Genomic DNA, 27,373 nt, shown 5'->3' with positions numbered 1-27,373 from the left:
CAGAGATCAATCTTTCGACTGCTTTTACTGTGTCTTCTATAATCTTAGGTTGTTAGGGTTTTTTTCTTCTTTTTGAGCCAATTTTGGTTATACTTTCCTAGAAGAGTATCTATTCTAGATTATCCAAAATTTTGGAATAACTTCTAGTAATATCCTCTTAAAAGTTATGTAATCTCTGTATCTGTCATTTCCTCATTTACTGATGTTTTCTTCTCTTTTTTTTCCTGTTTTAATCCTACTTTGTTTATTAACATGTCATTCTAACATTACATGAATACAGCCTGTATACTAGAGTACCAAACATTGTTCCAGTAAGAAGTTCAAGAGTACATTTAGGGCTACCTTAAGAAATATGAATCCTCTGGCTTCCATTATTCTATTAGGTGAAAAAAATCAATTCGCGTAAGAGTTGTCATATCCTGCTATGATCAACAACAAAACCAACTAGGAAAGTAAGAGAGTGTGTTAAAAAAAAAAAGATAATCAAATGCTTTTTGAAGGACTTGTTCTCTTCACTGTCACATACACTCATACAAATTACTTAGTAATCTGAGAAGTGGTTCTTCACTTATATTAGGAACTTGGTAAATATTTGTTGAATGAGTGAACTATCTATGGATATGAATCAACTAATTTGTGCTTTTTTTGAAAAAGTTTTTCAAGTAAGAGCAATGCTCAGATCATAAGCCTTCAGAAAGTGATTGTTACAAATACCAACCATCGTAGCACAAATCAAAGTCCATTTCTGAACCTAGTAAAAAAAAGTTCTATCATGTTGCAGAACCAATTCTAACCAGACAGTTCACTGGGCTTCAATCACCTGTGATATGGTCAAGAAGAGTGAGCTGGGGCTACTAGGCTTGTATCTATTTCAGCTCTCAATGAATTCCTAACTTTGGGCCCTCACTCCCCTTCCCACCCCAATAGACACACATTTAAAAATTTGCTAAAAATAGTAGCTGCAGCATGTCTTCGCCCACTTGCAATTTGGCTCTGAAAATGTATTCAGGCTGAGTTCAGAAGAGAGGACATCCAAGTCGAAAAATAAATTCACTAAAGGAGTTCACTCAAATGGAAATGAGTTCATGGACCAGAGAGCAAAGCAAAACATTGTTCTTAAAGCAAGCTCAATAGACATACGTGATGAAACTCACTCTTACATCCCAAAGTTACCTTTGATAACCAGTTCAAAAAAACTGCCTTTTAATAGGATCTCTTCAGGAACACCATAATTTTGATGCTTTTTCAAGGTAAAATTGTGCTAAATGTCATACCTAAGATGATTAAAAACAGAAAAACCAAATGCAAGGTGATAAAGTTTCAAATCAGCCAATGTGTGATGGATTTGGCCTAAAGTAGATAAAGCAAACTCCATTAAGTCCTGTAAAAGAGTTGACTTGAAGAACCATTTCTCTCAGTCATATATAGTAGATATGATGACTTAGCAGCCATAATTTAGGAAGGCAAGAGTATACTATATACATCATTATTTTCCTCTTAAGTTTGCATTTCTACAAGAAGATGAGGGGGACAATTTAAACTTGAGTCCTCAAATTCTACCTTAATGAAATAAAACACCATTGGATAAGTAGTGGAGATTCTAATTTATAAAATATTCACCTTCCTCAAATTTCATTATCAATGTTTCACAGATACTTCTAAATTACTACTCTTTATGCCATCACACATTGGCTGATTTGAAACTTTATCACCTTTCATTTGGTTTTCCTGTTTTTAATCATCTTAGGTATGACATTTAGCACAATTTTACCTTGAAAAAGCTTCAAAATTATGGTGTTCCTGAAGAGATCCTATTAAAAGGCAGTTTTTTATTTTAGTTTAAATCTTCAGAGAAATCTTGGCTAACCCCAAAAATGTATCTTTACATAATTATAACTTCAATAGGTTTAACTTATATTAAACTGAATATTACTTTGAAATACCTTAAAGTTAAAAAGTCATCAATGACAGGAGCACACAAACAAACGTCTCAAACTATCTTAATTATTCCTTCATAGTAAGGCTACTAGCTAGCAAGTAAGGCAGCACTTAAGCCCCAGGTCAGCATCTTCAATTCACGATGGGGCTTCTCCATTCCTCTCACAATTCCCTATCACTGCTTCTGGTGTCAGAAGATTATTGATATGTGGCCCAGGAGAGTTGCTGCCAGCTTCCTCTTTCCAATTTCATTAGTTCCTCTAATCAAAAATGAAAGCAAAACCAAAAACGACTAAACTTCTACTGTTTTACATGTTCCAGCCCAAATTAAAGAAAGGTCACATTTAAAATACACTTATCTGGAAACAAGAGTTGTTTAAAATGGGCTCAAGAAAAGCCATACGCCCTTGATATGTTCCTACACAGACAACTGTGTCCCAGATGTGGAAAAACACAACCTGATGGTCTTTTCCATGCAGAATTACATCACCCGTAGAGCACAAACTGGACACATCCTCAACAGTGCCCCAGAGCACTCACAAAGAACTCAGGAGCCTTGCACTTCAGTTCTTAAAGGCTCCACACTTACTGGCTTTAGCAATGAATTCCTTTAGCAGAAGGCCATCCATTTGCCAAAATGCTGTAGTCTGTGTAACTTCTGTCAGATGATTGATGCAAAACTTAAAGCAGAATTCTTCTAAATCCTCTACATTATATCTGACTGCAGCAGAGAATAGCGAAAAGGCATTCTCCACAGTAATTCCTCTCTTGATAATGTGCTGACAAAGTTTTTTCAGTCTGTTTTCACAGTAAGATGTCGCCAAATCCAGAAGACCTATAGCATCTTCCGGCGGCAGGTCCACTGTGTCTGTGTAGAGGTACTGGAGAAAGGCACGATACACTGGGTAGGACAACTGGTCGATTTCTATCACTTCCTTCATGTCTTCATTCCAATACGACTGGAACATGGATCGAAAGTGCTCACACCTGATTTTCAAAACAGCTTTATGGATGTGAATATATTTTCCATCAGTTTGAAACTTCAGATCAGCAGTTTCTGGACTATCAAATTCTTTCTTCAGTGACTGCAACTGTTAAAAAGTCTTCATGTTCCACAGACAGGAAGGGCCAAGAGACGGCGGGAGTGGCAAAGCAGGCAAACACATCATCGGTGCAGGAGAAGTAGGTGAGGTGTGGCAGGATCACAGACTGGCCCCGGCACTGGCCCCACATGTACACATGCCCACCCTGCGTCTTGGCCGCGGACGTGTGGGTAGAATGACAGGCTGCAATCTCTACCACCCTTTCTTCCTCCACCATGTTGTGTGCTGGACTTAGCAGATTATTTTTATTGCAGGTTCCCAGCTGCCCATGTGTTAGCTCCACAGGCATAGTGCAAGCCCTCATCTATAGTGCTAGAGTATGTGCGTAGCCGCAGACAATCTGGTTCACACACACACTGCAAAGCTGCCACTCTCACAGGGGTCAGCTGGTTGCCATTGTAACCGCAGCCATATATCTCGCCATTGTCCAGAACAGCCATGGATGAAGTCTGACCACAGGCAATGCCAACTACCCTCTTAATATGTAAACAGTTTGTAACTTTTTGAGGAGTTGGTTGATTTGCTATAGAACCTGATCCCACCTGGCCACAATTGTTATAACCCCAAGCAAATACCCCTCCATCAGCTGCTAGAGCCGTTGAATGATGTGAGCCACAGCCATTTCCACCACTTGCTTGATCAAGAGATTGGTACAGACCTGGATGGGAGCAACGCCTTGGTTGGTTGTCCCATTCCCAAGCTGGCTATAACCATTGTGGCCCCAGGCATAAACCACTCCATCTTCGGTGCTGAGAAGAACATGTGGTCCGCTCCCATAACTGAGGCTTTTAATCTTTCCACATCAGCCTTCCAGCTTTTTGGGTACAAGTGTACTCTGGTTATCTCCAGTTCCTAGACAGTTACTATAGTTCAGTCCAAATACAAAGACCTCATCATTGTCAGTAACTTACAGTGCTTCATTGGCTGAGGTGCAATCTCTTGAGGGGAGAGCAGAGTGAAGATGGGCCACTTTCCTACATCCACCATGACTCTGGCTTCAAGCAATTCCTATAAATAAGCCGACATTTCTGAGTCCAGGAGGTTGAAGCAGTGAGCCGTGTTCACACTGCTGTATTCCAATCTGGGCGAGAGCGCAAGATCCTGTCTGCGAGGCCCACTGCTGCCGCGCTGTCCCGTGGGACCACAGGGATCTCCGAAGCTCCAGCGGGCGCAGAAGCGGGAGAGGGCCACGGTGCCCACCGGCGGCGAAGGGGAGCTCTTCTCTCTTTTTTTTTTTTTAAACTAAACTTCTTGAAGGTTTTTTCTGGGGCATTTGTGTTTAAGTCTTTATAAGAACTTTTGGTATTTTATTTATTAACACAACTTTTCTACACTCCGAAACCTAAATTTTATTTCTCACCTTTCTGGTTTTCTAGTAATTACATGTAAAGCTACATGTTTTTCTGTGCATATCAATTTGATATCCCACAGGTGTAGATATAGTAGAGCTATTGTTATTTACTTTTTACATTATATTTCAACTTTGATTTCCTTTTTACCCAATTTCTACCTTTTGGGGATTTGTTGAAATTTTTTCTGTGGTCTCAGATATATTACTTGTTGGTAGTATTTAATGTGTTTGAAAATAATGTATATTACCTGGGTTTTTTTTGGTATATAATTTTGTATATACATGATATATGCTTTATTTACATATATTTTAATATATAATTTAGATCATATATGTAGTCTGGATTTAAATGATGTTGTTTTAATTATCTATAGTTTACTCATATATTTTCTTTTTCTTTTTTCTCAGACGGAGTCTCACTCTTGTCACCCAGGCTGGAGTAAGTGCAGTGGCACAATCTCGGCTCACTGCAACCTCTGCCTCCTGGGTTCAAGCGATTCTCCTGTCTCCCCCTCCTGATTAGCTGGGATTACAGGTGCTCACCACCATGCCCAGCTAATTTTTGTATTTTTTAGTAGAGACAGAGTTTTGTCATGTTGGCAAAGCTGGTCTTGAACTCCTAACCTCAGGTTATCTGCCCTCCTTGGCCACCCAAAGTGCTAGGATTACAGGTGTGAGCCATCGTGCCTGGCCTTCTCATATGTTTTCTACATCTTTTGTCAGATTCTGTGGAAGATAGTTTAGGATCTCAGTGTGATTGTTATTGTACCCATTTCTCCTAAACCTCAGTTTATTTTCAGCCATTGTTTTAAGTACACAGAGGTTTGCTGTTATATCTGCTTGATAGATTAAGTTTTTCAAATACAAGAAAGAGGGATATCTTTTTCCTTCTTTTCTAATGTCATTTTATTTTAGGTGTAGAGCTAGATTTTCTTAGTATTTCACCCAAGTTCAGATTAGTAGGTTTTTTTTTAACTCATATATTCGTATAGGACAGAGAGAAATAACTTTCCTTAGATAATACACGTAGCATGTAGCTTTCTAGATTTCCTTTAAAAGTTTGTTTTTAATCCTTTTGAAATTTACTTTTGCTTTTACAGTATTATATAGGAGTCAGTTGCTTATTCCAAAATGATAGCAACACCACTTACTAGTTTTTCTTTGTCTAACAGAATTGAACAACTTTGTCACATATCAAATTCTTGTGTAACCTAGGATCTGCATCTGAAATCTCTATTCTGTTCAACGGTTCTTTTTGTCTTTTTCTAAATCAATACCATATTTACTTGATTATTATGTTCTAATAATGGCAGAACAAGTTCCCTGTCCTTTAGAATATACTTACCTCCTTCACTGCTGTCACAGTGGGATCTTCAGAATGATTTTACTACCTTCTCTTCTAAATTTTGAGTCCCTATTGTCAATTCTAAGAAATCTTTCCCTCCCCAGTTAAACTTAAATTTACATGAGTAACCAGTGTTTCCTTTTCTTGAATTCCATCTTGAGGTCTCTTTTCTAGTTAATTTTCTTTTGCCCTGAAAGATGAATAATTAATTGACCAGGTAAAGGATCGTCGGAGGCGGTCCTTTATCATTAGGTAGATAGATGTTGTCTCTCTCAGGGTGGATAGACTGGCTATTTCATTGCCAGTCTAGCTTTTTTCCTTTTAAGTGACTTGTTCTCTCTGCCTGGATGTTTATATGATCTTCTGTGTATAGTTCAGGAACTTTACCAAGCATGTCTAAACGTCCAGCTTGGGACTTACTGAGCAGATTCCAGTCTTTCTCTAACTCAGGTAAAATTTTCTAATATTACCTGCTGAATAATTTTATTTTTCCATGTATTAATTTGTCTCCTTCTGAAACTATTGTATGTTAGATTTCTTTGAGCTGTTCTTTAACTCTTTTCCCTCATGATTTCCATTTATGAATGTTGGCTTTGTACTTTGAGGTATTTCTTGTGCCTGGAGACCATCCTCCTTTTAAAACTATCATTTAATTTTTTTTTTTAAGAGACAGGATATGGCTCTGTCACCCAGGCTGGAGTGCAGTGGCAGGATCATAGCTCACTGCAGCCTTGAACTCCTGGGTCCAAGTGATCCTTCTACCTCTGCCTCCTGAGGAGCTGGGATCAAGCCACCATGCTTAACTCTAATTTAAAAATCTATTTTAAAAAGTAATGTTATTAAACTTTTGAAAGTTATGGTGTATGTGCTACACGTGACTCACCTTACATGCTCTTATTTTTATTCATGTTTTCATCTTTCCCTAGCATTTCTATTTTCCTAAAGGTATATTCTAATTACTCTGCTTATTTTCCTCCCATTGCTGGACCTCCTTACATAGGTTATTTTTCTTTCTCAGCTCATTGAGTTCTAGTCTGTTTGTTGTGTGTCCTACACATTAGCAGTCCTCCAAGCAGTAGGTAGTGAAGTGGCATTTCCTGCTGAAGTATCTGAAGGATGTGTCAGGTTCCTTATCTCCCTGAGTTCTCTGGGAGACACTCTCTGGGTCTCAAGGGGGACCCAGTCCACCCATTCTTTCAAAAAGATATAGTACACTTACTTGTGGGCCAGAATGGACCTTCTTCCCTGGAGCCCACATATTCCTGATATTCAAGCTCTCCCGAGGTCCATCTTCTGGTCCTCCAAACTGAGCTTCCAACACATGAAGAAAGTTGCATATTGGTTCTCTTTTCTCTTTTCTTTGCTGGACCCAGCAAAGTCCCAAGCCTCATATACATCTATGCCAGCTACTACAAGTCCCACTGGCCATCTAGCTTAAGAGAAGAGTAGAGGATAGGCCGGGCGCAGTGGCTCACGCCTATATTCCCAGCACTTTGGGAGGCCAAGGCAGGCGGATCACGAGGTCAAGAGAGCGAGACCATCCTGGCTAACATGGTGAAACCCCGTCTTTAAAAAAAAAAAAGAAAAAGAAACAAAAAGAGTAGAGGAAAAGGAACCTGTGTTGCAATCACCCGTGCTTTTCATCTTTTTTCCCCAGCGACACAAGAACCTTAGTAGGCTTTACTTCTTTGGGGTTCAGCAACCTTTTTTTCCTTTTGATCATCTCAAATTTGGCTTCCATATTATTTTTTAAATTTATTAAATTTAAGTCTTGGCCCTTCATTACTTAGTATTCTATATAACGAAATGGGGAAAAATTCATAAAGCTTGTCTGCTGCATACTGAAGTACAATGGTTGCCTCCAAGGAAAAATTATAAGCAGTTTGAGTTCCAAGCTGAACTAGTTACTATCTTTATGGAACATTTTTGCAGATTGTAGTGAAACTGATGTAACAAAATTAACCATTTAAAAGTAAAAAATCGAGTGACATTTAGTGCATTCACACTGTTGTCCAACAGCCACCTCTACTAGTTCCAGAATGTTTTCATTACCCCAAAAAGAAACCCTGTACATAGGAAGCACTTGCTCCCCGTTTTCCCCTACCGGAAAGCACTGACAGCCACCAATCTACATTTTGTCTCAATGGGTTTACCTATTGTACTTCCATATTATTTTTTAATCAAATCTTGTAATTTAATTATTCAATTCACCCTCCATGGTTTTTTATACATGTTTTAGAGTATCTTTTTGTTAGAAAACAACCTCAAGAAACTTTTTTCACAAAGGGCTGTAAGCTTGTGGGTGGTAAGCTCTCTGAATCTTTGTATATCTGATAATGTACTTCCAGTTTGACTGGGGGTAGAATAGATTTACCCCTAGTTCTCTTAAGATTGTTCCATTGTCTTGTATCTAGTATTGTGGATAGTCTGCTGCTAATCTGATCTAATTTCTTTGTCAGGCTCTTGCCCTCACTCATGAAAATTGTAAGTTGTAAGATTATCTTTTTTTTTTTTTGCCAAGTGAGTTGTGCTCTCCTTTACACAATTCTTACTCATTTGGGAAACAGATAGGGAGCTACTTCCACTTATCAGTGTAGCAAGACTACAAGGAGGTTAACAGAAGGAATTTCTTCAAAGGCCTCTAAGGAGTATCTTCTAAAATGCATTCAGGACCTTTCCATGCTGGGAACAGAGATGTTCATTCATTCATTTGGTAGTGCTAGAAACTGGCAACTCTGGGCTAAATCTAGCCCATAGACCTAAATTTGTTTTCCTTAACCTTCACAATATTTAGAAATCAGAGCATTTCACATTAAGCCTACATTTTCAGCTTCTTTTAAGAGGAAAGCTCCTTGAAAGGGTATCTGCATTCCTGTTCCCACAGCCCCCAGCATTCCTTGTCCCTTAGCTGCCTGACATCTCCAGGCACCTGAGTTCACAATCCTGGGTTACAAGCTACAGAGGGGACTATGCTGGTTCCCTCAACTAAGGTATAATACTACTGTTGGCTGCTCTCGGCAGTGGACATCCTGGAGATCAGTTTCCTTTTTGGGAGGGACTCCTCATTGAGGGGGGTGCAGAAGACCTGCAGACCTGCATTGACCCTGTTCTTTGAGCCTTCAACTCCTGAAAATGAATCAATTGAGCCCCACCTTGGTCAGACCGTTAGTCTCTCTCCTTCTGCTTCTTCTTTTTGGCTCTCTGGCCAGTGCTGACTCCAGCTCTTTCCTCCTCAGGGTGCTGCTGCCTCCTCTTACCTCTGCTGCTTGAGCCTGTACTCTGCTCTCTGCTTCCCTAGCCTCGCCATCCTCCTCATCCCTTACATCCAAGATATCCTCCCCCTCTTGATGCTGCTGTATTTTCTTCTTGCTTCTCCTGCTTCTTCCATCACTGCATGCTCTGCTCTCTGCTTCCCTGGTCCCACCACGTAAAACAGGTTCCTCACCTCCATCTTCTAGGTTCAAGTCCTCCTCCTCCTGTTGCTGCCTCTTCTTCTCATATGCCCTGCTCTCTACCTCCTCCGTCCTGACACTGCCTGCAGCCTCCTTGCCTTTTCCTCTTTCTTCCAAGACCCCCATCTTCTCTTCATGGTGCCCTTTTTCTTCCTTTTCCTGAGGGACTGATTGGTTTGCTCCCTGCTTCAATTCCCCAAGCCCACTTGTTCCTGCAGCATCCTCCTCCTCCTCATTCCCTTCAGTTGTATCTTCTCTTTCAACTGAGACCTTTCCTTGATGTCGCCTTTCCTTCTTGCTTTTTCTGATGCTCTGGTCAGCACGTTCTGGGTGCTTCTCATTGGCATCATTCCTTTCCAATATTTTAGCTTCTCTCTCCTCTTTCTTTTTTGGGGGGGCATGCTCTCTGACTGTGGTTGAGGGGCCCAGGGTCCTGGCCTTTGAGACGAGCCAGAAAGGCCTGCTCCTGGGCCTCTAGGCGAGCAAACTTCGCCTTCCTTGTGATCCCAAGACGGGCAGCCTTGTGTGCTGTTCGCCCCTCACAGGCTTGGAGCAGCATCTCATCAGTCAGAATCTTTGGGGACTTGGGCCCCTGGTTGTCATCACTGCAGCTCTCCAAGTTTTTGTGCAGCTTCTCTCCACCTGAAGTCAACGTGGCTGTCTTCACAAACTTCTGATACAGCGAGTTGGGCTTGGGATGATTATAACGGGTGGTCTCCTTAGAAAGGCTCCTTATCTGTACTCCATCCTGCCCAGTTTCCACTACCAAGTTGGCTGCAGTCTTGTTGAAGAGCTCATTCCACCAGTGGTTTGTGAACGCCTTGGCAGGGTCATGTCCTACCCCATGAGTGTCTTGCTTCAGCGTCACCCTGAGGGCCTGGGTGATACCATTTTCCTTCCAGCCGAGGCCTTTGCCTTGGGTCCATCCATGCTTTAGCAGCTGCTCCTCAGCAAACTTCATCCCATGACCCTTGACCTCTGGAGTGACATTCATGGTGAGAAAAAAGTATCTATCCTCAGACTCTCACCAGAGAAGAAGAGGTGATATCATCCGTCATTGCCGGGTCCTCTCTGCGGAAACGTGTCAAACGTGACTTGTGTGCCTCCATCTTCCAAGATTATCTTTTTATCCTTAATGTTCTGAAAGTTCACCAAGATGTGTCTTCATTTTTCCTTCATCCTGATCAATACTTTGTAGGCATTCTCAATTTGAGGACCAATGGGGTATTTAGTATTTCTTATTTCCTTCCTTTAATTCTTTCTGTTCTGTCCTTGTGGCACTTCTTTCGGGTGTATGTTAGGACTTCTAAATCAATCCTCCATGTCTCTCCGTTTTTTATTGCACTGTCCTGTGGGAGAATTCCTTAGCTCAGCCTTCCAGCACACATTGACTCTAAAGCTGTCTGCATTCTACTAATCAGCGGTCTGATGAGTTGTTTGGGGGTTGATGTTTTGATTTGTTTGTTTATTGGCATTCAACACTTTTATCTCTAAGATACTTAGTTGTTCTTCTTAAGGACCCATTTTGTTTCGTGGATATGATTTCCTCTTGGTTCTCAAGAATTAGTTATATACGTTTTTAAGTCTCTTAGCACTATTAAGTTTTCTTGAGGTTAGCTCTTTGTTTTGAATTTGATGCCCTTATTTTATGGTGTAGGTTTTCCTCACATATTTAGTGATTCATGCTTGTTTGCTAATCTTATGTTTTAGGTTCCATGATAGCCTTTCTGCAAATGTTATATTAATTTAGCCTGTGTCTGGTGATTTGTAGGGAAAGAGTACAACACACAAATATTGAGTCTTCTAGAAATGGAGACTGTTTTCTTTTTTTTTTTTGCGCGTGTTGTAGAGCAATCTCATGCCCTTGCCATGTCTGAACTAAAAGAGTACCAGCCTCCTGAGCCCTTACCACCTGTTGTAGCAATCTTCCCATGTATGGTTTGGGTTAATTTCCTCTTTTAATTAGATTTCCTTTGTGTTCTGTTTTTTCAGTTATGATAATTTTTGATTAACCAAAATATGCTATTTTTCCCCCAACCCTGATACAGATTTAAATTTTTATGCCAATTTTTAGGGATTAGAGGATTCTGCAGAGTAGTCTTTTTTTTTGATAGAAGAACTGTTCATGTAAATACAAGTGATACATTATTTCCCTATGCCACTGTAAAGTCAAGTCATAAGACATGGTAGTTATGCTTCAAAAGTGTTCTTTTTTAGCTGCCTCAAATCCTCTTATTTTTTTTTCTGCACTTTCAAGTCCTTTCAGAGTATCACAACAATGTTGTCTTTCTACTCTCTACACCCACTTGATATGTATTTTTATGAGGTACATAGAAAAAGATAAGGAAGAAAAGTATTCTTGTAAGATGTTAACCTAAAACAAAGTGGTTTAAATGAACACATTTTTTACCCTGTTATTTAAGTTGTATATTCTGCATTTTGCTTATTTTGTTTGTTTTTAGAAGGTGACATTTATTGCTATTTCTCTTTGCTTAAGGTGATAACCAGGCTGCTAATTTGGAACACTTGTTACGTTACCGTTTCAGAACTAAAACATTACTTACCAAAGGTGAATGACACTGTGTGAATGTGGTTTCTGCAGACCCTGCTAATGTTGTATAATATGTTAAAGTTCATAGATCATAGCTTCATGAGCCCTCTTCTCAGCTAGGAGGCCAATACAATGAAAACTTAAGGCCATTCACTAGGAAGATGGAACATGTATTTGCTCATGTATAGTGTTAGAGGTCTATTATCTCTGTTAAACATCTGTTAGTTTCATGTTTTCTGACAGAGCAGGCAAATGCACTTGTTCTTCTCTCTTTTCTTTTCCCTCCCCACTCCGTCCCCTCCTTACTTCCTTTTCCCTCTTTTTTTTTTTTTTTTTTTTGACAAGGTCTCACTCTGTCACCCAAGTTGGAGTGCTGTGTGGAGCTTGGTCATAGTTAACTGCAGCATCAAACTCCTGAGCTCAAGTGATCCTCCTAACTCAGCCTCCTGAGTAGCTGAGACTACAACCATGTGCCACCACTCCTGGCTAATTTAAAAATTTTTTTTAGAGACAGGGTCTCACTGTGTTGCCCAGGCTGATCTCAAACTCCTGGCATCAAGCAGTCCTCCTTCCTCAGCCTCCCAAAGTGCTGGGATTATAGGCATGAGCCACTGCCCTAGCCCGTTTCTCTCTAAGACTAAAGCTAATATGGCTATTTGAATTGGTGATTGGGAGCTCTAGTATACAGTCTGCTGTGTGGTGTTTCAAAGGAAATCACTTTCCTACATAGTTACTGCGAAAATCAAAAGTGATTTGATTTTGGTATTGCTGACAAAACAGTAAATTTAATTTGTATGAGGGAAGAAAGTTCTGATAGTATTTATTCTTCATTTTTATCTCTAAACTCTTCTTCCTCTTCTTTAAAAATCCTCAGCTTTGAAGCTCGTGCCTTTAGACTATACCACTCACTACTCCTTCTTACAGTTGTCTAACAATTCCCCAGTTCTTAGCTCTCGATTACTCTCTACAACACTACCCCATTCTAAATCTTGAGATGTTCTCATCCAAGAGAAAGTGACATTAAAGTGAGTTACCAAAGAAGGTGAGGTCGTTAGCAGTGTAATTGTCTCGGGAGAAAATACTGGGCTCTAGGAAGGTTATGTGCAAAAGAGCATGATTGGTGTTCGGAAGGCACAGCAAGAAAGCCACTGTGACTAGAGAGAAGCAAGTGGAAAAGTGGGAGATAGAGAAGTAATGTGGAGCTGGTCATGTAGGGCCTCATGTCGTTGGAAGAAATGTAAGATCGAAAGACGTCTCTAACAAGCTTAGCCTTCACCCTTCCTTAGCCTCATACTCATGATGATGCTCTAAACCTTGTCTGTTTTCATAACTGCAGCCTTTTTCTGTTTCAATATTCCTCCTTTCTGAACTATCCTTCCGATTTTACTCTTATACTCTGACCCTAGTAATTCTCCACCCTCACCAGAGCCTAAGTCAGTTGATCTTAGCACCTTTTCACTGACTCTAAGCTGCCATCCACCTCCTGTGTGTTTCCCTTACTCCCTTACCCAAATTATGTTCATCAGTCTGTCATCACGATCACTCTTTTATAATCACTCTTTCTTGTCACTCTCATGTTCTGTGCTCTTGGCAAAATCCCAACCCCAGTTAAACCATTCTCCACACTTAGATATTTTCCTCCATCTTAAAAGAAGTTTTTTTTTTACCCCTGCCTTTCTCCAGCTATCAGTCATTTCTGCTTTTCCTTTTAACCCAAAACTTCTTGCTATAGCCAGATATCATTATAATATAATGGGAATTTTAAACTCTCTCTGACAAGAGGTTAACTTTTAAGAATGAACAACAAAAAACATCAATCAAAAACCAATAAACAAATACTAACAACTCCTCTCTAGGTATGGTGATAAACCCTACAGTTTGTTTGACCCAGGAAAGGGTTAAGACAATCATAGTAATCCTTTTCCAGTGACTGTTTAGGAAGGGACATGTCTGCCATGTCTGCCAATGACAGTGTGGGAGAGGTCAGCCAAAGTTAATCTGATATTATAGAAAATAACTGGAGTTGTTTCTGTAGACCCTAATCTGATATATCACTAGAGAACTTCTTTTTTAAGAAGCTGCTATGTGTCAGACATTGTTTCAAATATTTTACATATATTAATCTTTATTCTCACTGCAGTCAAGTGAAGTAGAAAATACCATTTTTACAATTAGAAAAATCAGGCATAAAGATTGACTTTCTCAGTAACTGATCAATAGTAAGCTGAAATAAAAAAATACGGTTGGTCTGGCATCAGAGCCTATGCCCTTTACTATTAGGATCTCAAGCCAGATGTGTTTTAAATGTGAGTTCTCCTGCAGGCATGCTAGCAGTACACTCCAGTTCCCAAGAGTGAGTATACCCTACTCCAGTCCTCGTTCCTCGTGAGGAGTAGTGCTAATAGGTTTTGGCTGTTGGGCATTGCGTTTGTTATAAGACGGAGTTTGTCATGTTATCAGAAGGTTAAAAGTGATTGCTCAGAAGGTTAAAAGTGATTGCTTCTAGGCTGAGCCTTCTTTCTGTCTCGTAACCTTAGCACTTTCTGGTTTCTTTGTGCTTTGCGTTTCTCTCTTACCTCTCATGGAAGTTCAGCTCAACACTGCCTCTCTCTGATAAAAGCATAAACTCTACCTTATCCTATCCCTACCACATAGTAGGCCAAGCAAGAACCAGAGTGGGGTCTCCCTGATTGGTCTCTAGTCCAGAAAGAAAGAATTCTGGAGCTAAATCAGATTGGTAACCAACAAGACTTCTTTGTCTGAATTGCTCCTTCTGCAGCTCCTACTTTGGAATCTGTGGTGGCAGTAGGTGGTAGAGTTTTTTTTTTTAATCAGGCACTTGTGCTTTCTATCAAAGGGTTACCCCCTACTCATGGCATAATTTTAAAACCTTTCAACTGGAGCTGTTTGCTATAGACCCTAATCTGATGTATCCCTAGGGAAACTTCTTTCTTAAATAATTGCCTGTAATCCATTATTTATTTGTCACTCCTTTATTATATTTATCTTATATTCTTTGTTATATTTATCCTTTGGGAGAGGAAGAAATTCAGTTAAACATTTAGTGTGGATATTTTGTAACTATTGATTTAGAAAAATTTAAACAATAAATCCTCAAAATCAGTTTTTAAGTTTTAAGAGCAAGGAAAAAATCAGAATAACTTTGGCTGACCTCTCCCACATTGTCGTTGGCAGACATGGCAGACATGACCCTTCCTGAACAGTCACTGACAAGGGATTACTATGATTGTCTTAACCCTTTCCTGGGTCAAACAAATTGTAGGGTTTATCACCATACTTAGGAGTTGTTAGTATTTGTTGTTTATTGGTTTTTGTTTGATTAATTTTTTTTGTTCATTCTTAAAAGTTAACCTCTTGTGAGAGATAGTTTTAATTCCCATTATAAAGAGCAGGCAAGTTTTTTTCACTCATATTGTTAACCCCCTTACCCTGTTACAGTTCTACCTTTCTGAACCCTCACTGGTCTTAGTTACATTCCAGGAAGAAAAATGTTGAAATTCTCTCCCTCTTTCTCTTCCTCTTTCTTTCTCTCTTTCATTCTTTTTTTTCTTTCTTTCTCTCTTTCTTTTTTCTCTTTCTAAAAGAAAGAAAAATGTTGAAATGTTACTAGTTTACAATGAAAGGTCCAATCTCTACAAAAGGAACTGATATTAATATGAAATTACTAAAATAATAATTTAAAAAAAGAATTGACCTACAAAACTACCATGATGCAATGAAAATCCAACTGTTTCCCAAGTGATTACTTTCTACTGTGGAGGTTTTATTTCTTAAAAAAAGATAAAGCTGAACGATTTTATCAAACTGGCCTAAACTTAATGAACAAACTCCAGTGGTCCTTTAGGAGTAGTATCTGAAACATGTGTCTCTTTGGTTCTAAAGAAAATGTATAACTTTGTTGGGAGAGATTTGACTTAAGAATTGCAAGTCCTGTATGCTTTTAAGTGAGTTGATCCCTTTTTACTAGACATCTGTCCTAGGGCTTTGGCCTAATTAATTTTAGTAAATAAAGCATTTTCATATTAATGACTTAAAGAAAATCAGTATTATCAAGGATTATGAAGACCAAGATTGTAATTTAAGAATCTGCGACCCAAGGTCTTACTGTGATAAATCCAGTTGTACCTGTGTTGGATACAGGAACGGGATTTTTATGTCTGTAAAAGGTAAATGTTAATCTTACAACAGATCCTTCAGGTTCATGCCAGTAGTGTGGATAAGAACTAAAGATAAGTTGAACAAGAAAGACACCAAAGGGATTATATATTGAGTAGGAGCTGTAGAGAACGTGATGAGAGATTTGATAAGCTGCACAGGTCAAAGAGAATCTAATATCTAAAAGAACATCAGAGATTCTAGAACTAGCACTGCGGGGTGTTAGAAAGTAGCCTTCTGTGAAAGCAATTTCAGACTCGACACTGTGGACATGCTGGAAACGCCAGCCAAGGAAAGGAAAACAAAGTTTTCTTCCTATGGACCAGGGCTGAGGGAGAAGGGGGTGCTCCAGAAAACGTTCATTAAAACTGATGAAGGCAGAAAGAGGGCTTCAGTTTTGAGAATAGCTCTATGTGTCATTTTTACAGATTTTCACACAGCTACTGTCTCTGGTATTACAACATTGAGAAACACCCAAATCATAAAACCATAGTTCGTTTTTCCCTTTACTGAATAAATATAACTTCCCCCTGACCATAGGAAAAATAAAATTATGCAAGTAGAAGACATTTTTTCATGTTTTAAAAAAGAAACAAATGGTATGCCTACTGTGGTCAGATGATGACAACAATGATTACGTTAAAATCTAGTGCTTGTTAGCAGAGCGAAGCCGGGGTCCGTAGTGGAAAGAGTGCTAACCCAGGTATCAAAACGATGTCCAGGCCTGGGGTTTGCCCTGCTTTAGCCAGTACAAGACCCTAAATTCACAATTGATTTAGTTCCTTATCACTAAGAAGACCACCTGATCTTGTTTTTCCACCTCTAAAATTATATAATTGCAACAGAAATGTGTCCACACTAACACTAATAAAGTTGGCTTGAAAAGTATGAAGATGATGAAAAATAGCATATAAAACTAAGGTGTTGTTTTAATTAAGTTTCTTTTGATAGGTTTATGCAACAGTGAATGTTTTCTGGAAACCATGCCTCTGAAAGGGATGCAGAGTTCATTTTGGTAAAGACGAAAAGCAGGACTGGTAGCACATCACATCGCCACATGTAGGCAAGCAAATTAGACACAAAGCCAGACAAAATCACAGGGAGAGCCATAAATAAAAGAGAGTCTTAATGTGATTTAAATACCGTGACTGAGTTGCATTCAGTGTCTGCCTGGTCACCAAGTCCAATGCGACGTCACCCTCTATAGAGATGTATTCTAGCAAAAGACTTGTGCATCCACCATCTGGTCTCTGACTAGGAGCGCATCTCACTGAATGACACATAACCCAGTGGGATGCACCACATTTGCTTAACCATGAGCACATCATCTTCTCATAACAAAAGCTGAATATGACCCGAATTTTATATTCTGTAAACTGTGTTGTGGAAATTATTAAAATAACTGTCTTCTGGGTAGTCTTGTAAACATTGACTGATCTTTTTTCCTTTATTGAAGCCAGAGTTTAAACTTAAGAAAGTAATGCAAATTTCAGTTTAAGAAGCCCGATATCTTTCGCAATGTATCCTTTATGTGGTAAAACAGAGAAGTAATAACATTGTTTTTAGTTAAGTAAAACTAAAGTACTATTTCTGACTAGGTAATCTGACCTTCCAAACACAGGAATTTGAGCAGAGAGTTCCAAAAATTAGAGTGTCTGTCCTCTGTCAGAACTTTCTGGGAAGAGTTTGTCAAATGGGCACTATTAAGGAGAAATTTCTAAGGTTTTAACCTTTTAGTTTATACCTTAAAGTGAGATTTCAGGCACGTTTCAAAATAAAGGCAATCACATCCTTTCTCTTAGGTAGAGCCTGCTGGGCTTCTTATATCCTGTATTATTTTGGAAACATTTTACACTTCAGGAGCAATAGTATGATTTGCCTAAATGGAAAATACCCTTTCTTTAGTACTTCTTTGGCATTCCTCAGACTGTTAAATATTTTGTTGGCTCTTGGGCAAGAAGGAGATGATACCTCATTTCAAATGCGCCCCAAATGTACAGATTCCTGTAAATACTAAGAACAAATTTTGGTGGTCTGTGGTCCTCTTTCTGACAAAAACAGATGCTAAAGAATGAGCATGATATGGAAATTTGAATGAAATTTAAAATAATCATTTTCTTCACCAAGTTCTACAAAACTATGACCCTTTATTAAATAAAATGAGAAAACCTTGCTGAAGAACTGAACTGCAGTTAGTACAGAGGATATATAAGCAACATTCTTTAGACAGCAAACTCTTTTCTTTTTTCTTTTAATTTTTTTTTTTTTTTTTTTTGTAGACATGGAGGTCTTGCTGTGTTGCCCAGGCTGGTCTCAAACTCCTGGCCTCAAGCAAGCCTTCTGCCTCAGCCTGCCAACGTGTTGGGATTACAAGCATGAGCCACTGCACCCCTCCTAGACAGCAGACTCAAAAAAGAAGGAAATTAGTCTGGTAAATGAAAAGCAAAAAGTTCAAAATGATATGAGAAAAAAAAGTTAATAAATTTTATTGTCAATTTATTTCATGTAAACTGTTGATTAAAAACCAGAGTGGAAATGGAGCATATGACTGGTAAGGTAAGAAGCAAATACCAGATTCCAGGGAAAGCCTACTGAAGCTGGATTTCTTCAGGGCTACAGGCATTAATAACGTCTCATACTGTGTTTCAAAAATTGACCTGAATTGTCGAACCAAATGATATTTAAGGGTTGTGAGGTGAATGAAGACTATAAAACATACTAATGCTTGTATTTTCAGATGTCTAGTCACTTGGACTTCCTACCCTGGAAAACCACTGAAACTGGTGTAGGAAAAAAGGAAAACTTATTTAATAGAGCAGTAGGCCTGATAATGGCAGTTTTAACATTTTTAAAGAACAAAGCCTATTCAGCCAGTCTCATACAGAGCCCTAAGTTTCTGTCTTGAATGTAAGCTCCACCTGGATACAAATATGAAGGGCCATTATGTGGAAGATGGTGATCAGCTGTTCTCTATCTCCCCTGAGTTCCAAACAATAGGTGGATGTAAGCTTCAGCGTGAGGGATTTGGGCAAGAAATGAGGAACAATATTGTAAATTGAAGTGGGTTACTGAGTGAATCTTACTCTGTGGAAGTCGTTTACAAACTCATTACTATTCCCTACAACATGTATTGTCTATCTGTGACATGGGTAGCCCTGTAGTAAGTAATGTGATGAGTTACACAAGAAAGAGGATCCCCAACCTGGAGAATACTTAATACAAACATCAAATAACAAGATAGAAGCACAAAAATTCATAATGACAACAATGAGAGTGATGTGTATATATCAACATAATGACAGCATTTAGCTAATTCAACTGAAAATTTTCTCAGTGCTTTTGGAATAATAAGGGAGTCTTCATTTTTAGCTTTGTCAGTTGACACAATTTTGAAATGAGTCTGATTCTCACTGGCATCTCTGATCTGTATACAGTTTCTGGAAGAGCCTTCTCCTGGAGAGAATTTTCAAACAAACATTTGGCATCAGTAGAATGTTTTTTAATCAAATTGTCTGTTTTTTATAGAACAGCCTTTGATTTCCAGAAGTCAAGCTGTCGTAGAGACTGAGAACCTTAGGGCATTAGACCGGCACCAGATACATTACACTGAAGGCTGGGATTCCAGGGATCTAGGATTCCTAAGATTGAAGTACTGCTGCTGATACAGATCCAGGAAGATATTAGTGGTATTTTAGATTAAAATTTTAAGACTTCAAACAACCTGTTAACAACTGTACCCTCTTGTACTTAAGAATCATGGATTCAACATCAGTAAGAATAGCAGTCAAGAAGTTTAGTCTGGGCCAGGCACAGAAGCTCACACCTGTAATTCCAGCACTTAGAAGGTTGAGGCGGGTGGATCTCTTGAGGCCAGGAGTTTGAGACCAGCCTGACCAACGGGATGGCAAAACCCCGTCTCTACTAAAAAAAAAATACAAAAACTAGCCAGGCATGGTGGCATGCGCCTATAGTCCCCAGCTACTCAGGAGGCTGAGGCAGGAGAACCTCTTGAATCTGGAGGCAGAGGTTGCAGTGAGTTGAGATTGTGCCACTGCAGCCTGGGTGACAGAGTCAGACTCTGTCTCAAAATAAAAAAAAATTTTAGTCTGATGCAGTGGTGTGCCAGTCAATATTTAACATCTGGTTTTTCAGGCAGGCAAGAGTTGGGGGTGGTCATGTGCACAGGTATCTAATGTGTAGCATTTGCCAGTTTCTATGATGTAAATGCTCTTGCTATGGCTGACTGCAAGCCACCAAAATGATGTCACCAAAAGCAGAGTTAGGAAGAAATGTGCACACTCACCTCTCATTGCTCCAGCACATCAGTGGTCCTATGTCAGGTATACGTAGAACATCAAAGTTCAGAATCATCACTTTGACTGTCATTCAGTGACAGCCACCATTGTCATTACCAGGTAGAACTTCTCCCATGTTGTCACAAACTCTGTAAAAGTGAACCAAACACGAGACTTCTCAGAGCTATGTTTTTTAAATCATAGAGACTAATATTTAGCAAAAAGATTCCCCCATGATACTGCTCTTTGTAGTATATCACCCAGGCCCTTAAATGTTCTGGTTGCTATAAACAGAAAAACAAGTTTACTAGTCCGCAGAAGAACTGATTCTTAGGAGCAGTAAGCCCAACCTTCAAAATAAAATAGTTTGGATGTTCTAGTTTGGATTTTAATATTTTGGTGTTTAAAAACACATTGAGAAATACTGTGTACCACTTGGATAAAATCTCAATTAGAAGCATTTCACAGCAATTCCAGAATATTATTTACTTGCTAATTTTTTGAAAGAGCAGAACTGTTCAATTAACATGTCAGTGTATGGCCCACCTCCTGTTTTCATTCTTGGACCTCCAAGTATCTGTGTGACTCCAGGAAACGTATCTCTCTTATCTTCAGTCTCGATGTAAAAGAAACAAAAGGCGTTAACTTCTCCGGTGCCTGAATGCCCAAATGGCTGTTGTTCCTGCCTAGAAATCAGATACTGTGTAAGAACTGGAACCTCTAGTCGCCTTCACATTTCCTGATGAATTTGTTTTTTGTATTTAAAAGACAAAACATTTGAGAACTGCAAGAACTTCCCCTAAACCTTAGGAGAGAAAGCAATAGATTCTTCGGACATAGTCACTCCCGTCACAAGATGGCCAATATTCATACAAAACTAATAATGGTGCTCATAATATTATGCTTTCATCTCCATTCACAGTGAACTTGCACACGTTTGCTTGCTGATCTTCACAATAGTTCTCTGAGAACTCATTTTACAAATCTGGAAAGTGAGGCTCAGGAGAGCTAAAATCACCTGTCCAATGTCTAGTAACACATCTTCTGACTACTAAATATGTATTTCCTTCCCACTACACAGTGCTGAATAACACTGGTCACATTGTTCAGTCTCAGCTTCTCTGCCAATGATTGGTACTGTGTTTATTCAATAGGTAGATAATAGGTGCTATCTGTGGTGAGCATAATGGAATCTGCCAGGATGAATAAAACATCGCCATTGTCCTAATACAGTTTTGTTGTTAGGCTGTTATCTAGTTGGATGGGATTTCTTTTTTAGCTACTTATTTAATGTAAATAATCTGCTCAGTTACAGTTGATGAACACATCTCTAGGTCAAAGAGTTTTTACCACTTTCATGTACATTCTGTATGTTCTTGCTTTGCTATAAAGAAATACCTGAGACTAGGTTATTTATAAAAAATAAAGCTTTAATTGGTTCTCTATTCTGTGGGCTGTACAAGCTTGGTGTCGGCATCTGCCTGACTTCTGGGGATGTCTCAGGGAGCTTTTCCCATGGTGGAAGGCAAAGCAGGAGCAGCTGTGTCACTTGGTGCCTGCTGGGTCACAATTCATCCTCATGACCCAGACACCTCCCACCAGGCCCCACCTCCCATGTTGGGGATTACATTTCAACATGAGGTTGGTCGGGGACAAATATCCAAACTATATCACTGCACATGCAAGATGATACTCAAAATTTATTTCTTGACTGAATTTTTCCCTGACACACTTAATGACAATGTGACCCAATCTTCTTAATTGCTTTGAGTTAACGGTGCTATTTTGCATTGCTGTGAGCTAACACAATGTGGGCTAATGAACTAGATTCATTGGCAGGTTCTGACTTGTTTGACATGAGCCACTGGTAAGATGACAGTGTAGAAGAAGGCAGGAAGGAGGAGGAGGAGGAAAGATCTTAGTTAAATCAACACTAAGATCTCAATCTTTGCAGCTACCCAAGTAAGAAATAATAATATACACAGGGCCTCCTGATCATTTGTCTTAGCATCACATTTTTATTCTCCTCTGATATAAAAAGAAAAATGGTAGAGAATGAGTCATGAATGATATTATTCTGAAGCTACACAGGAAGACTTCAGAATAACATCATTCATGACTCATGTCTGCAGTCCCCAGCTCAATCCACCCTGTGGTACTAAAAAATTGCTAAGATACTTTTGAGAGCTTGAGTTGTACGCTCTATATATGGATGAAAGGAGTTGCTAAGGGAATCTTACTGCTTTGGTAATGGAGACTGATGACGGATCTTTCTGATTCACAAAGTACAGTGTTACCGACGGACTTTGAATTTGACACACAATGAAACAGTGGCTCTCCTTGACGTGAAGGGATATACTGACGACGTAAGTGTTCCTCTGAGATATTTATTCCCTGCACCTCTTTAGTGGATGCTGTTAGGGAGTAAGGAGCTCTACAAAAGAGTCAGATCACATCACAACAAAGATTGCCTCACTAGAGGTTTTTCAAGGCAAACCCTTTCCCTCAAATTCTGAATGCGCGGTGAGGCCTGGGCTTCTGCCAGGGTGTGGAGGTATTGAAATGTGTTTTCTAAACACTAGGAGAGCCAGACCTGGAACCACAGTTCTGTATTTCTCATATGCCAAGGTTTATAAATAGAAGCCAGACCAAGAGGCATGGTTTGTGTATAGAACGACCAGATGGCACCATGTGTGGAACCAAAGAGCATTTATATCCTCTTAACAGGTGGATGCTGGTTCTAAGTTATCTTAGTTTATAAAGGATACCTTCTAAAACATCTCAGCTCAATGATCAAGAAGGAAATGAAAGAAAAACTGGTTTCTAATGGTAGATACAGCTTTTTTTTTTTTTTAACGGAGTCTTGCTATGTCACCAGGCTGCAGTGCAGCGGCATGATTTTGGCTCACTGCAACCCCCACCTCCCAGGTTCCAGCAATTCTCCTGCCTCAGCCTCCCAAGTAGCTGAGACTACAGGCATGCACCACTATGACAAGCTAATTTTTGTATTTTTTTAGTCGAGATGGTGTTTCACCATATTGGCCAGGCTGGTCTCGAACTCCTGATGTCAGGCAGTCTGCCTGCCTTGGCCTCCCACAACCCTGGGATTACAGGTATGAGCCACCACACCCAGCCTGCATACAGCTTTTTTAGGCTTGAAAGGTGGTGTGATTTGGGGACATTTCTAAACTATTAAAAACCAATGTGTTTATAAGATATTTCTAGGAGAGATTGAAATAATTGTTAAGCTATGATGGGGTGAGGCAGGGAAAGGGGTGCAGAAATCTTAATAAAAATTAAATATTATGTTGGGGAGGACCAAAGAAAAAGCATCAAAGGATAAGTATAAATATGGAACTAAATACCAATGTCCATTTATCTCTAAGGAGAGAACATCACTTTCTATTCACAATGTAATTAGGTGAAACTATATGAAGTTGCTGATATTCAACCATCTTTGACCTAAAAAATTTTCATGGAAAATGGTTCAATTTAAACTAGAAACTATTGGAAACAAGATAAATGTATAAGTTATGTAAAAAGCACTCTAAAATTGTCCCTTGGCTTACTAAATGTAGAATGCTAGAAAAACAGTAATCCAAAATAAATTATTTTTTCATGATGGATTCAACTCATTAATCCTAAATATTTATGGATTTTTGGTCCAAAATATTCTATATGCACAGGGATGATTTGAGGAAACAGCAGGTTTAGAGAGAAAGCAAGTCTAGTTAAGCAGGCATTTTTTATTAACCTCAAAGAAATTTAACACCAAGCAGTATTTTCCATTTTTCAGAATCTAGAGGAAGATAACTGTAGAAAGGGGCACATGCTGGCGAGGATCAGTGTCTTCTTGCACTCGTGATACGGAACCTCCTCAAGCTGTGGAGTCTCACCCACAGTATAACTTTGACCTGCGATAGCACCCGCAGTCCACCACCACCCTACAGCAGGAGAGGTAATGGGTTTCTGTGAGCAAGCAGGTGTTGTTGGACCTGGCTGTGACAGCCTTGCTCTGGCCCATCCAGGCACAGGTGGGATGTGAACTCTGTCTGAGGAGGGCCCATTGGCATGTTAGACCTGTCAGTGCTCACTTGTGGTTTCTTGGTCATTTGAGACCAGCTGTCTGTTTACTAACAGCTCTTAAGAGTACTTTCTCGTTGTAAACATAAGGGGAAAGTAGGCTAGATTTTTGGAAAGAATATTGAGTAAAATATAACTTCTTTTTTTTTTTTTTGAGACGGAGTTTCACTCTTGTTGCCCAGGCTGGAGTGCAAGGGCACAATCTCGGCTCATCCCAACTCTGTCTCCCAGGTTCAAGCGATTCTTCTGCCTCAGCCTCCTGAGTAGCTGGGATTACAGGCATGTGCCACCACGCCGGCTAATTTGGTATTTTCAGCAGAGACAGGGTTTCTCCACATTGATCAGGCTGGTCTCCAATTCCCGACCTCAGGCAATCCATCCGTTTTGGCCTCCCAAAGTGCTGGGATTACAGGCGTGAGCCACTGCATCCAGCCAAATACAGCATTTTTCCTATATTAAATTTAAGAGCAATATGATGTATAAAGGGGAAGCAAAATAACATCTTTATAGATTTTTTATGGGGTAAAAATGGAAGGAGAAAATATCAAATTCTCCCAAAATTATGGGAAAGTACTATGGGGATAAACCAATTCTTTAGTATAGTTTTGATCCAGAAATAGGCATTTATGAGGGACTAGACAGTTGATGATGCTTTTTCATACACAACCATCCTCATAGGGCTTCTACGACATGGTTATCATTCTCTTAATCTTACAGAAAAAGAAACATGCCTCTTCCTAGAAGTTTAGTGACTTCTCCAGGGTCATAATTAGTAAGCCAAAGAGGGATATTTCAAATGTAAGTTTTACTGAGGTTTATTGCATGGTAGAAGGAAAACACCCACCCTTTGGTATCGTACACACCTAGGTTTGATGCCTGGTACTGTTTCTTGTTGTGTTCCTTCATTTCTTTTTCTCAGGTTATCCTCTCTGAACTTTAGTTTCATCATATGCAAAATGGCAGTGATAATTCCTTTCTAAGAAAGTTGTTGTGAAGATTAAAGGTAATATATGGTAAGTCCATAAAACATTGTAGGCACTCAAAAGATGATAAATTTATAAAAATTTAAAACATCTAGGTCGGGCGCGGTGGCTCATGCCTATAATCCCAGCACTTTGGGAGGCCGAGGCGGGTGGATCATGAGGTCAAGAGATCGAGACCATCCTGGTCAACAAGGTGAAACCCCGTCTCTACTAAAAATACAAAAATTAGCTGGGCATGGTGGTGGGCGCCTGTAGTCCCAGCTACTTGGGAGGCTTAGGCAGGAGAATTGCTTGAACCCAGAAGGCAGAGGTTGCGGCGAGCCAAGATCGCGCCATTGCACTCCAGCCCGGGTAACAAGAGCGAAACTCCATCTCAAAAAAAAATTAAAACATCTTCTCTTCTAAACTCAACATTAGAAACTGCAAAGGAAAGCCACAGACTGGGAGAATACATGTCTTCAAATATATATTTCTTTAAAAAAGACTTGTATCTAGAATAAAAAATAACTCTCATAACCAATAATAAAATAAACGGCTTAATTTTAAAATGAGCAAAAATTTGAACAAATGAAGATATGTAAAAGAAGATATACAAGTGGCCAATTGTCATATGAAAAGACATTCAATATAATTAATCAGGAAAGTGAAAATTAAAACTACCCCTTTGTCCAATTATCTAGTGTGTGACAACCCAGCTCCAAATATAGTGGCTTAAAAACAATGACAACATATATTTTACCAACGTACGTGCAAACTGGTATGACCTTTGGAGGGACAGCTCACCTCTGCTCCATTAGGCATTAACTAAGGCCACTTGAATGCTGGGGCTGAAATTAATCTGAAATCTCCTTCACTCACTTATCTGGTAGTTGATGCCAGCTGTAAGCTAGGATGATAACTGGGGTTATTAGCTGAACACTTGCACATGGCCTCTCAATATAGCCTAAGATTCTTTTCAACATGGCTAGATTCCAAGAGCAAGCATCTCATGACAGAGAACCAAGTAAAAGTTATGTCACCTTTCAAAATCTAGCCTCAGAAGTTAAAAGTCATACATCAAGATTCTATCTTATTCTATTCATTAAAAGCAAGTCATGGCCAGGAGCGGTGGCTCACACCTGTAATCCCAGCACTTTGAGAGGCCAGGGTGATCAAAAGGTCAAGAGTTTGAGACCAACCTGGCCAACATGGTGAAACCCCATCTCTACTAAAAATACAAAAATTAGCTGGGCATGGTAGTGTACGCCTAAAATCCCAGCTACTCAGGAGGCTGAGGCAGGAGAATCACTTGAACCCAGGAGGTGGAGGTTGCAGTGAGCCGAGATCACGCCATTGCACTCCAGCCTGCCAACAGAGTGAAACTCCGTCTCAAAAAAAGAAAGCAAGTCACTTAAAGCTGGCTCATATTTAAGGGAAGAGAAAGAGTGTCAAACATGTTTATAGCAACCATAGTCTGTCACACAGTATTTACTTTTCCGACGTCATGCAGAATACATTCAAATCTCCCTAAAGACTCTAACAATATCAGAACCAAGTTCGAAGTCAAAGATTTCATCATCTAAATCATCCAGATGCAGCTGAGGCTCCTTGGATGTGGTTCCGCACATACAGCTCCTCAAGTACAGTTCTTGATGTGAAGTCCTGTGAACTAAAAAGAAATCTTCTCTCCCCCTCCCCCAGCATACAATGGTAGGGCAGGAAAACTGCTTTAGATCCATTCAAAACAGTGGAAAATGAAGTACACAGAAGTTATTGTTTCATAGACTCAGAAATCTGGGAGGGCACATGTTGCCAGTTTCTTGATTCTTACTTAGCCCTACTGCCTGGGAACAATTCCCTACAGCTCTTGGCTCTTCCCTCTGGGCTTTTTGTCATCTTTTCTTGAATTTAAGAGTCATCCTTCCTTGCACATAAGAAATGGGCTATGACCACTGCCAACTCTGTCTCTCTCTCTCTGTCTCTACTAGTCTCTCTTAGTCTCTGCCTCTGTCTCTTTCTGTCTCCCTTTCTCCCTGCCTCTCAGTCTCAGTCTCTGTCCGTCTCTGTCTACTAGTCTCTGTCTGTCTCTCTGTCTCTGTCTCTCCTTAGTATGTCTC

General features: G+C 39.6%; 1 long non-coding RNA gene and 2 pseudogenes across 2 annotated transcripts; all 3 read right to left on the bottom strand.

Moving 5' to 3' along the window:
- Window positions 1–2,397: 2,397 nt before the first annotated feature.
- LOC103794559 (RCC1 and BTB domain-containing protein 1 pseudogene) lies at window positions 2,398–4,197 on the bottom strand (annotated as a pseudogene).
- Window positions 4,198–8,902: 4,705 nt separating this feature from the next.
- Window positions 8,903–10,268, bottom strand: LOC118143023 (G patch domain-containing protein 4 pseudogene; annotated as a pseudogene). Its single transcript, XR_004727064.3, has one exon. The product of XR_004727064.3 is annotated as a G patch domain-containing protein 4 pseudogene (transcript).
- Window positions 10,269–23,898: 13,630 nt separating this feature from the next.
- Window positions 23,899–26,973, bottom strand: LOC128928217 (uncharacterized). The gene is made up of 3 exons (XR_008473028.2): window positions 26,061–26,973; window positions 25,158–25,270; window positions 23,899–24,744 (listed from the first exon to the last, which is right to left on the bottom strand). It is a non-coding gene; the product is annotated as an uncharacterized LOC128928217 (long non-coding RNA).
- Between the last annotated feature and the right edge of the window lie 400 nt (window positions 26,974–27,373).

Source organism: Callithrix jacchus, chromosome 7, assembly GCF_049354715.1.
Source record: "Callithrix jacchus isolate 240 chromosome 7, calJac240_pri, whole genome shotgun sequence".
Lineage (NCBI taxonomy): Eukaryota > Metazoa > Chordata > Mammalia > Primates > Cebidae > Callithrix > Callithrix jacchus.
This window is presented reverse-complemented; position numbering and strand designations above follow the sequence as displayed.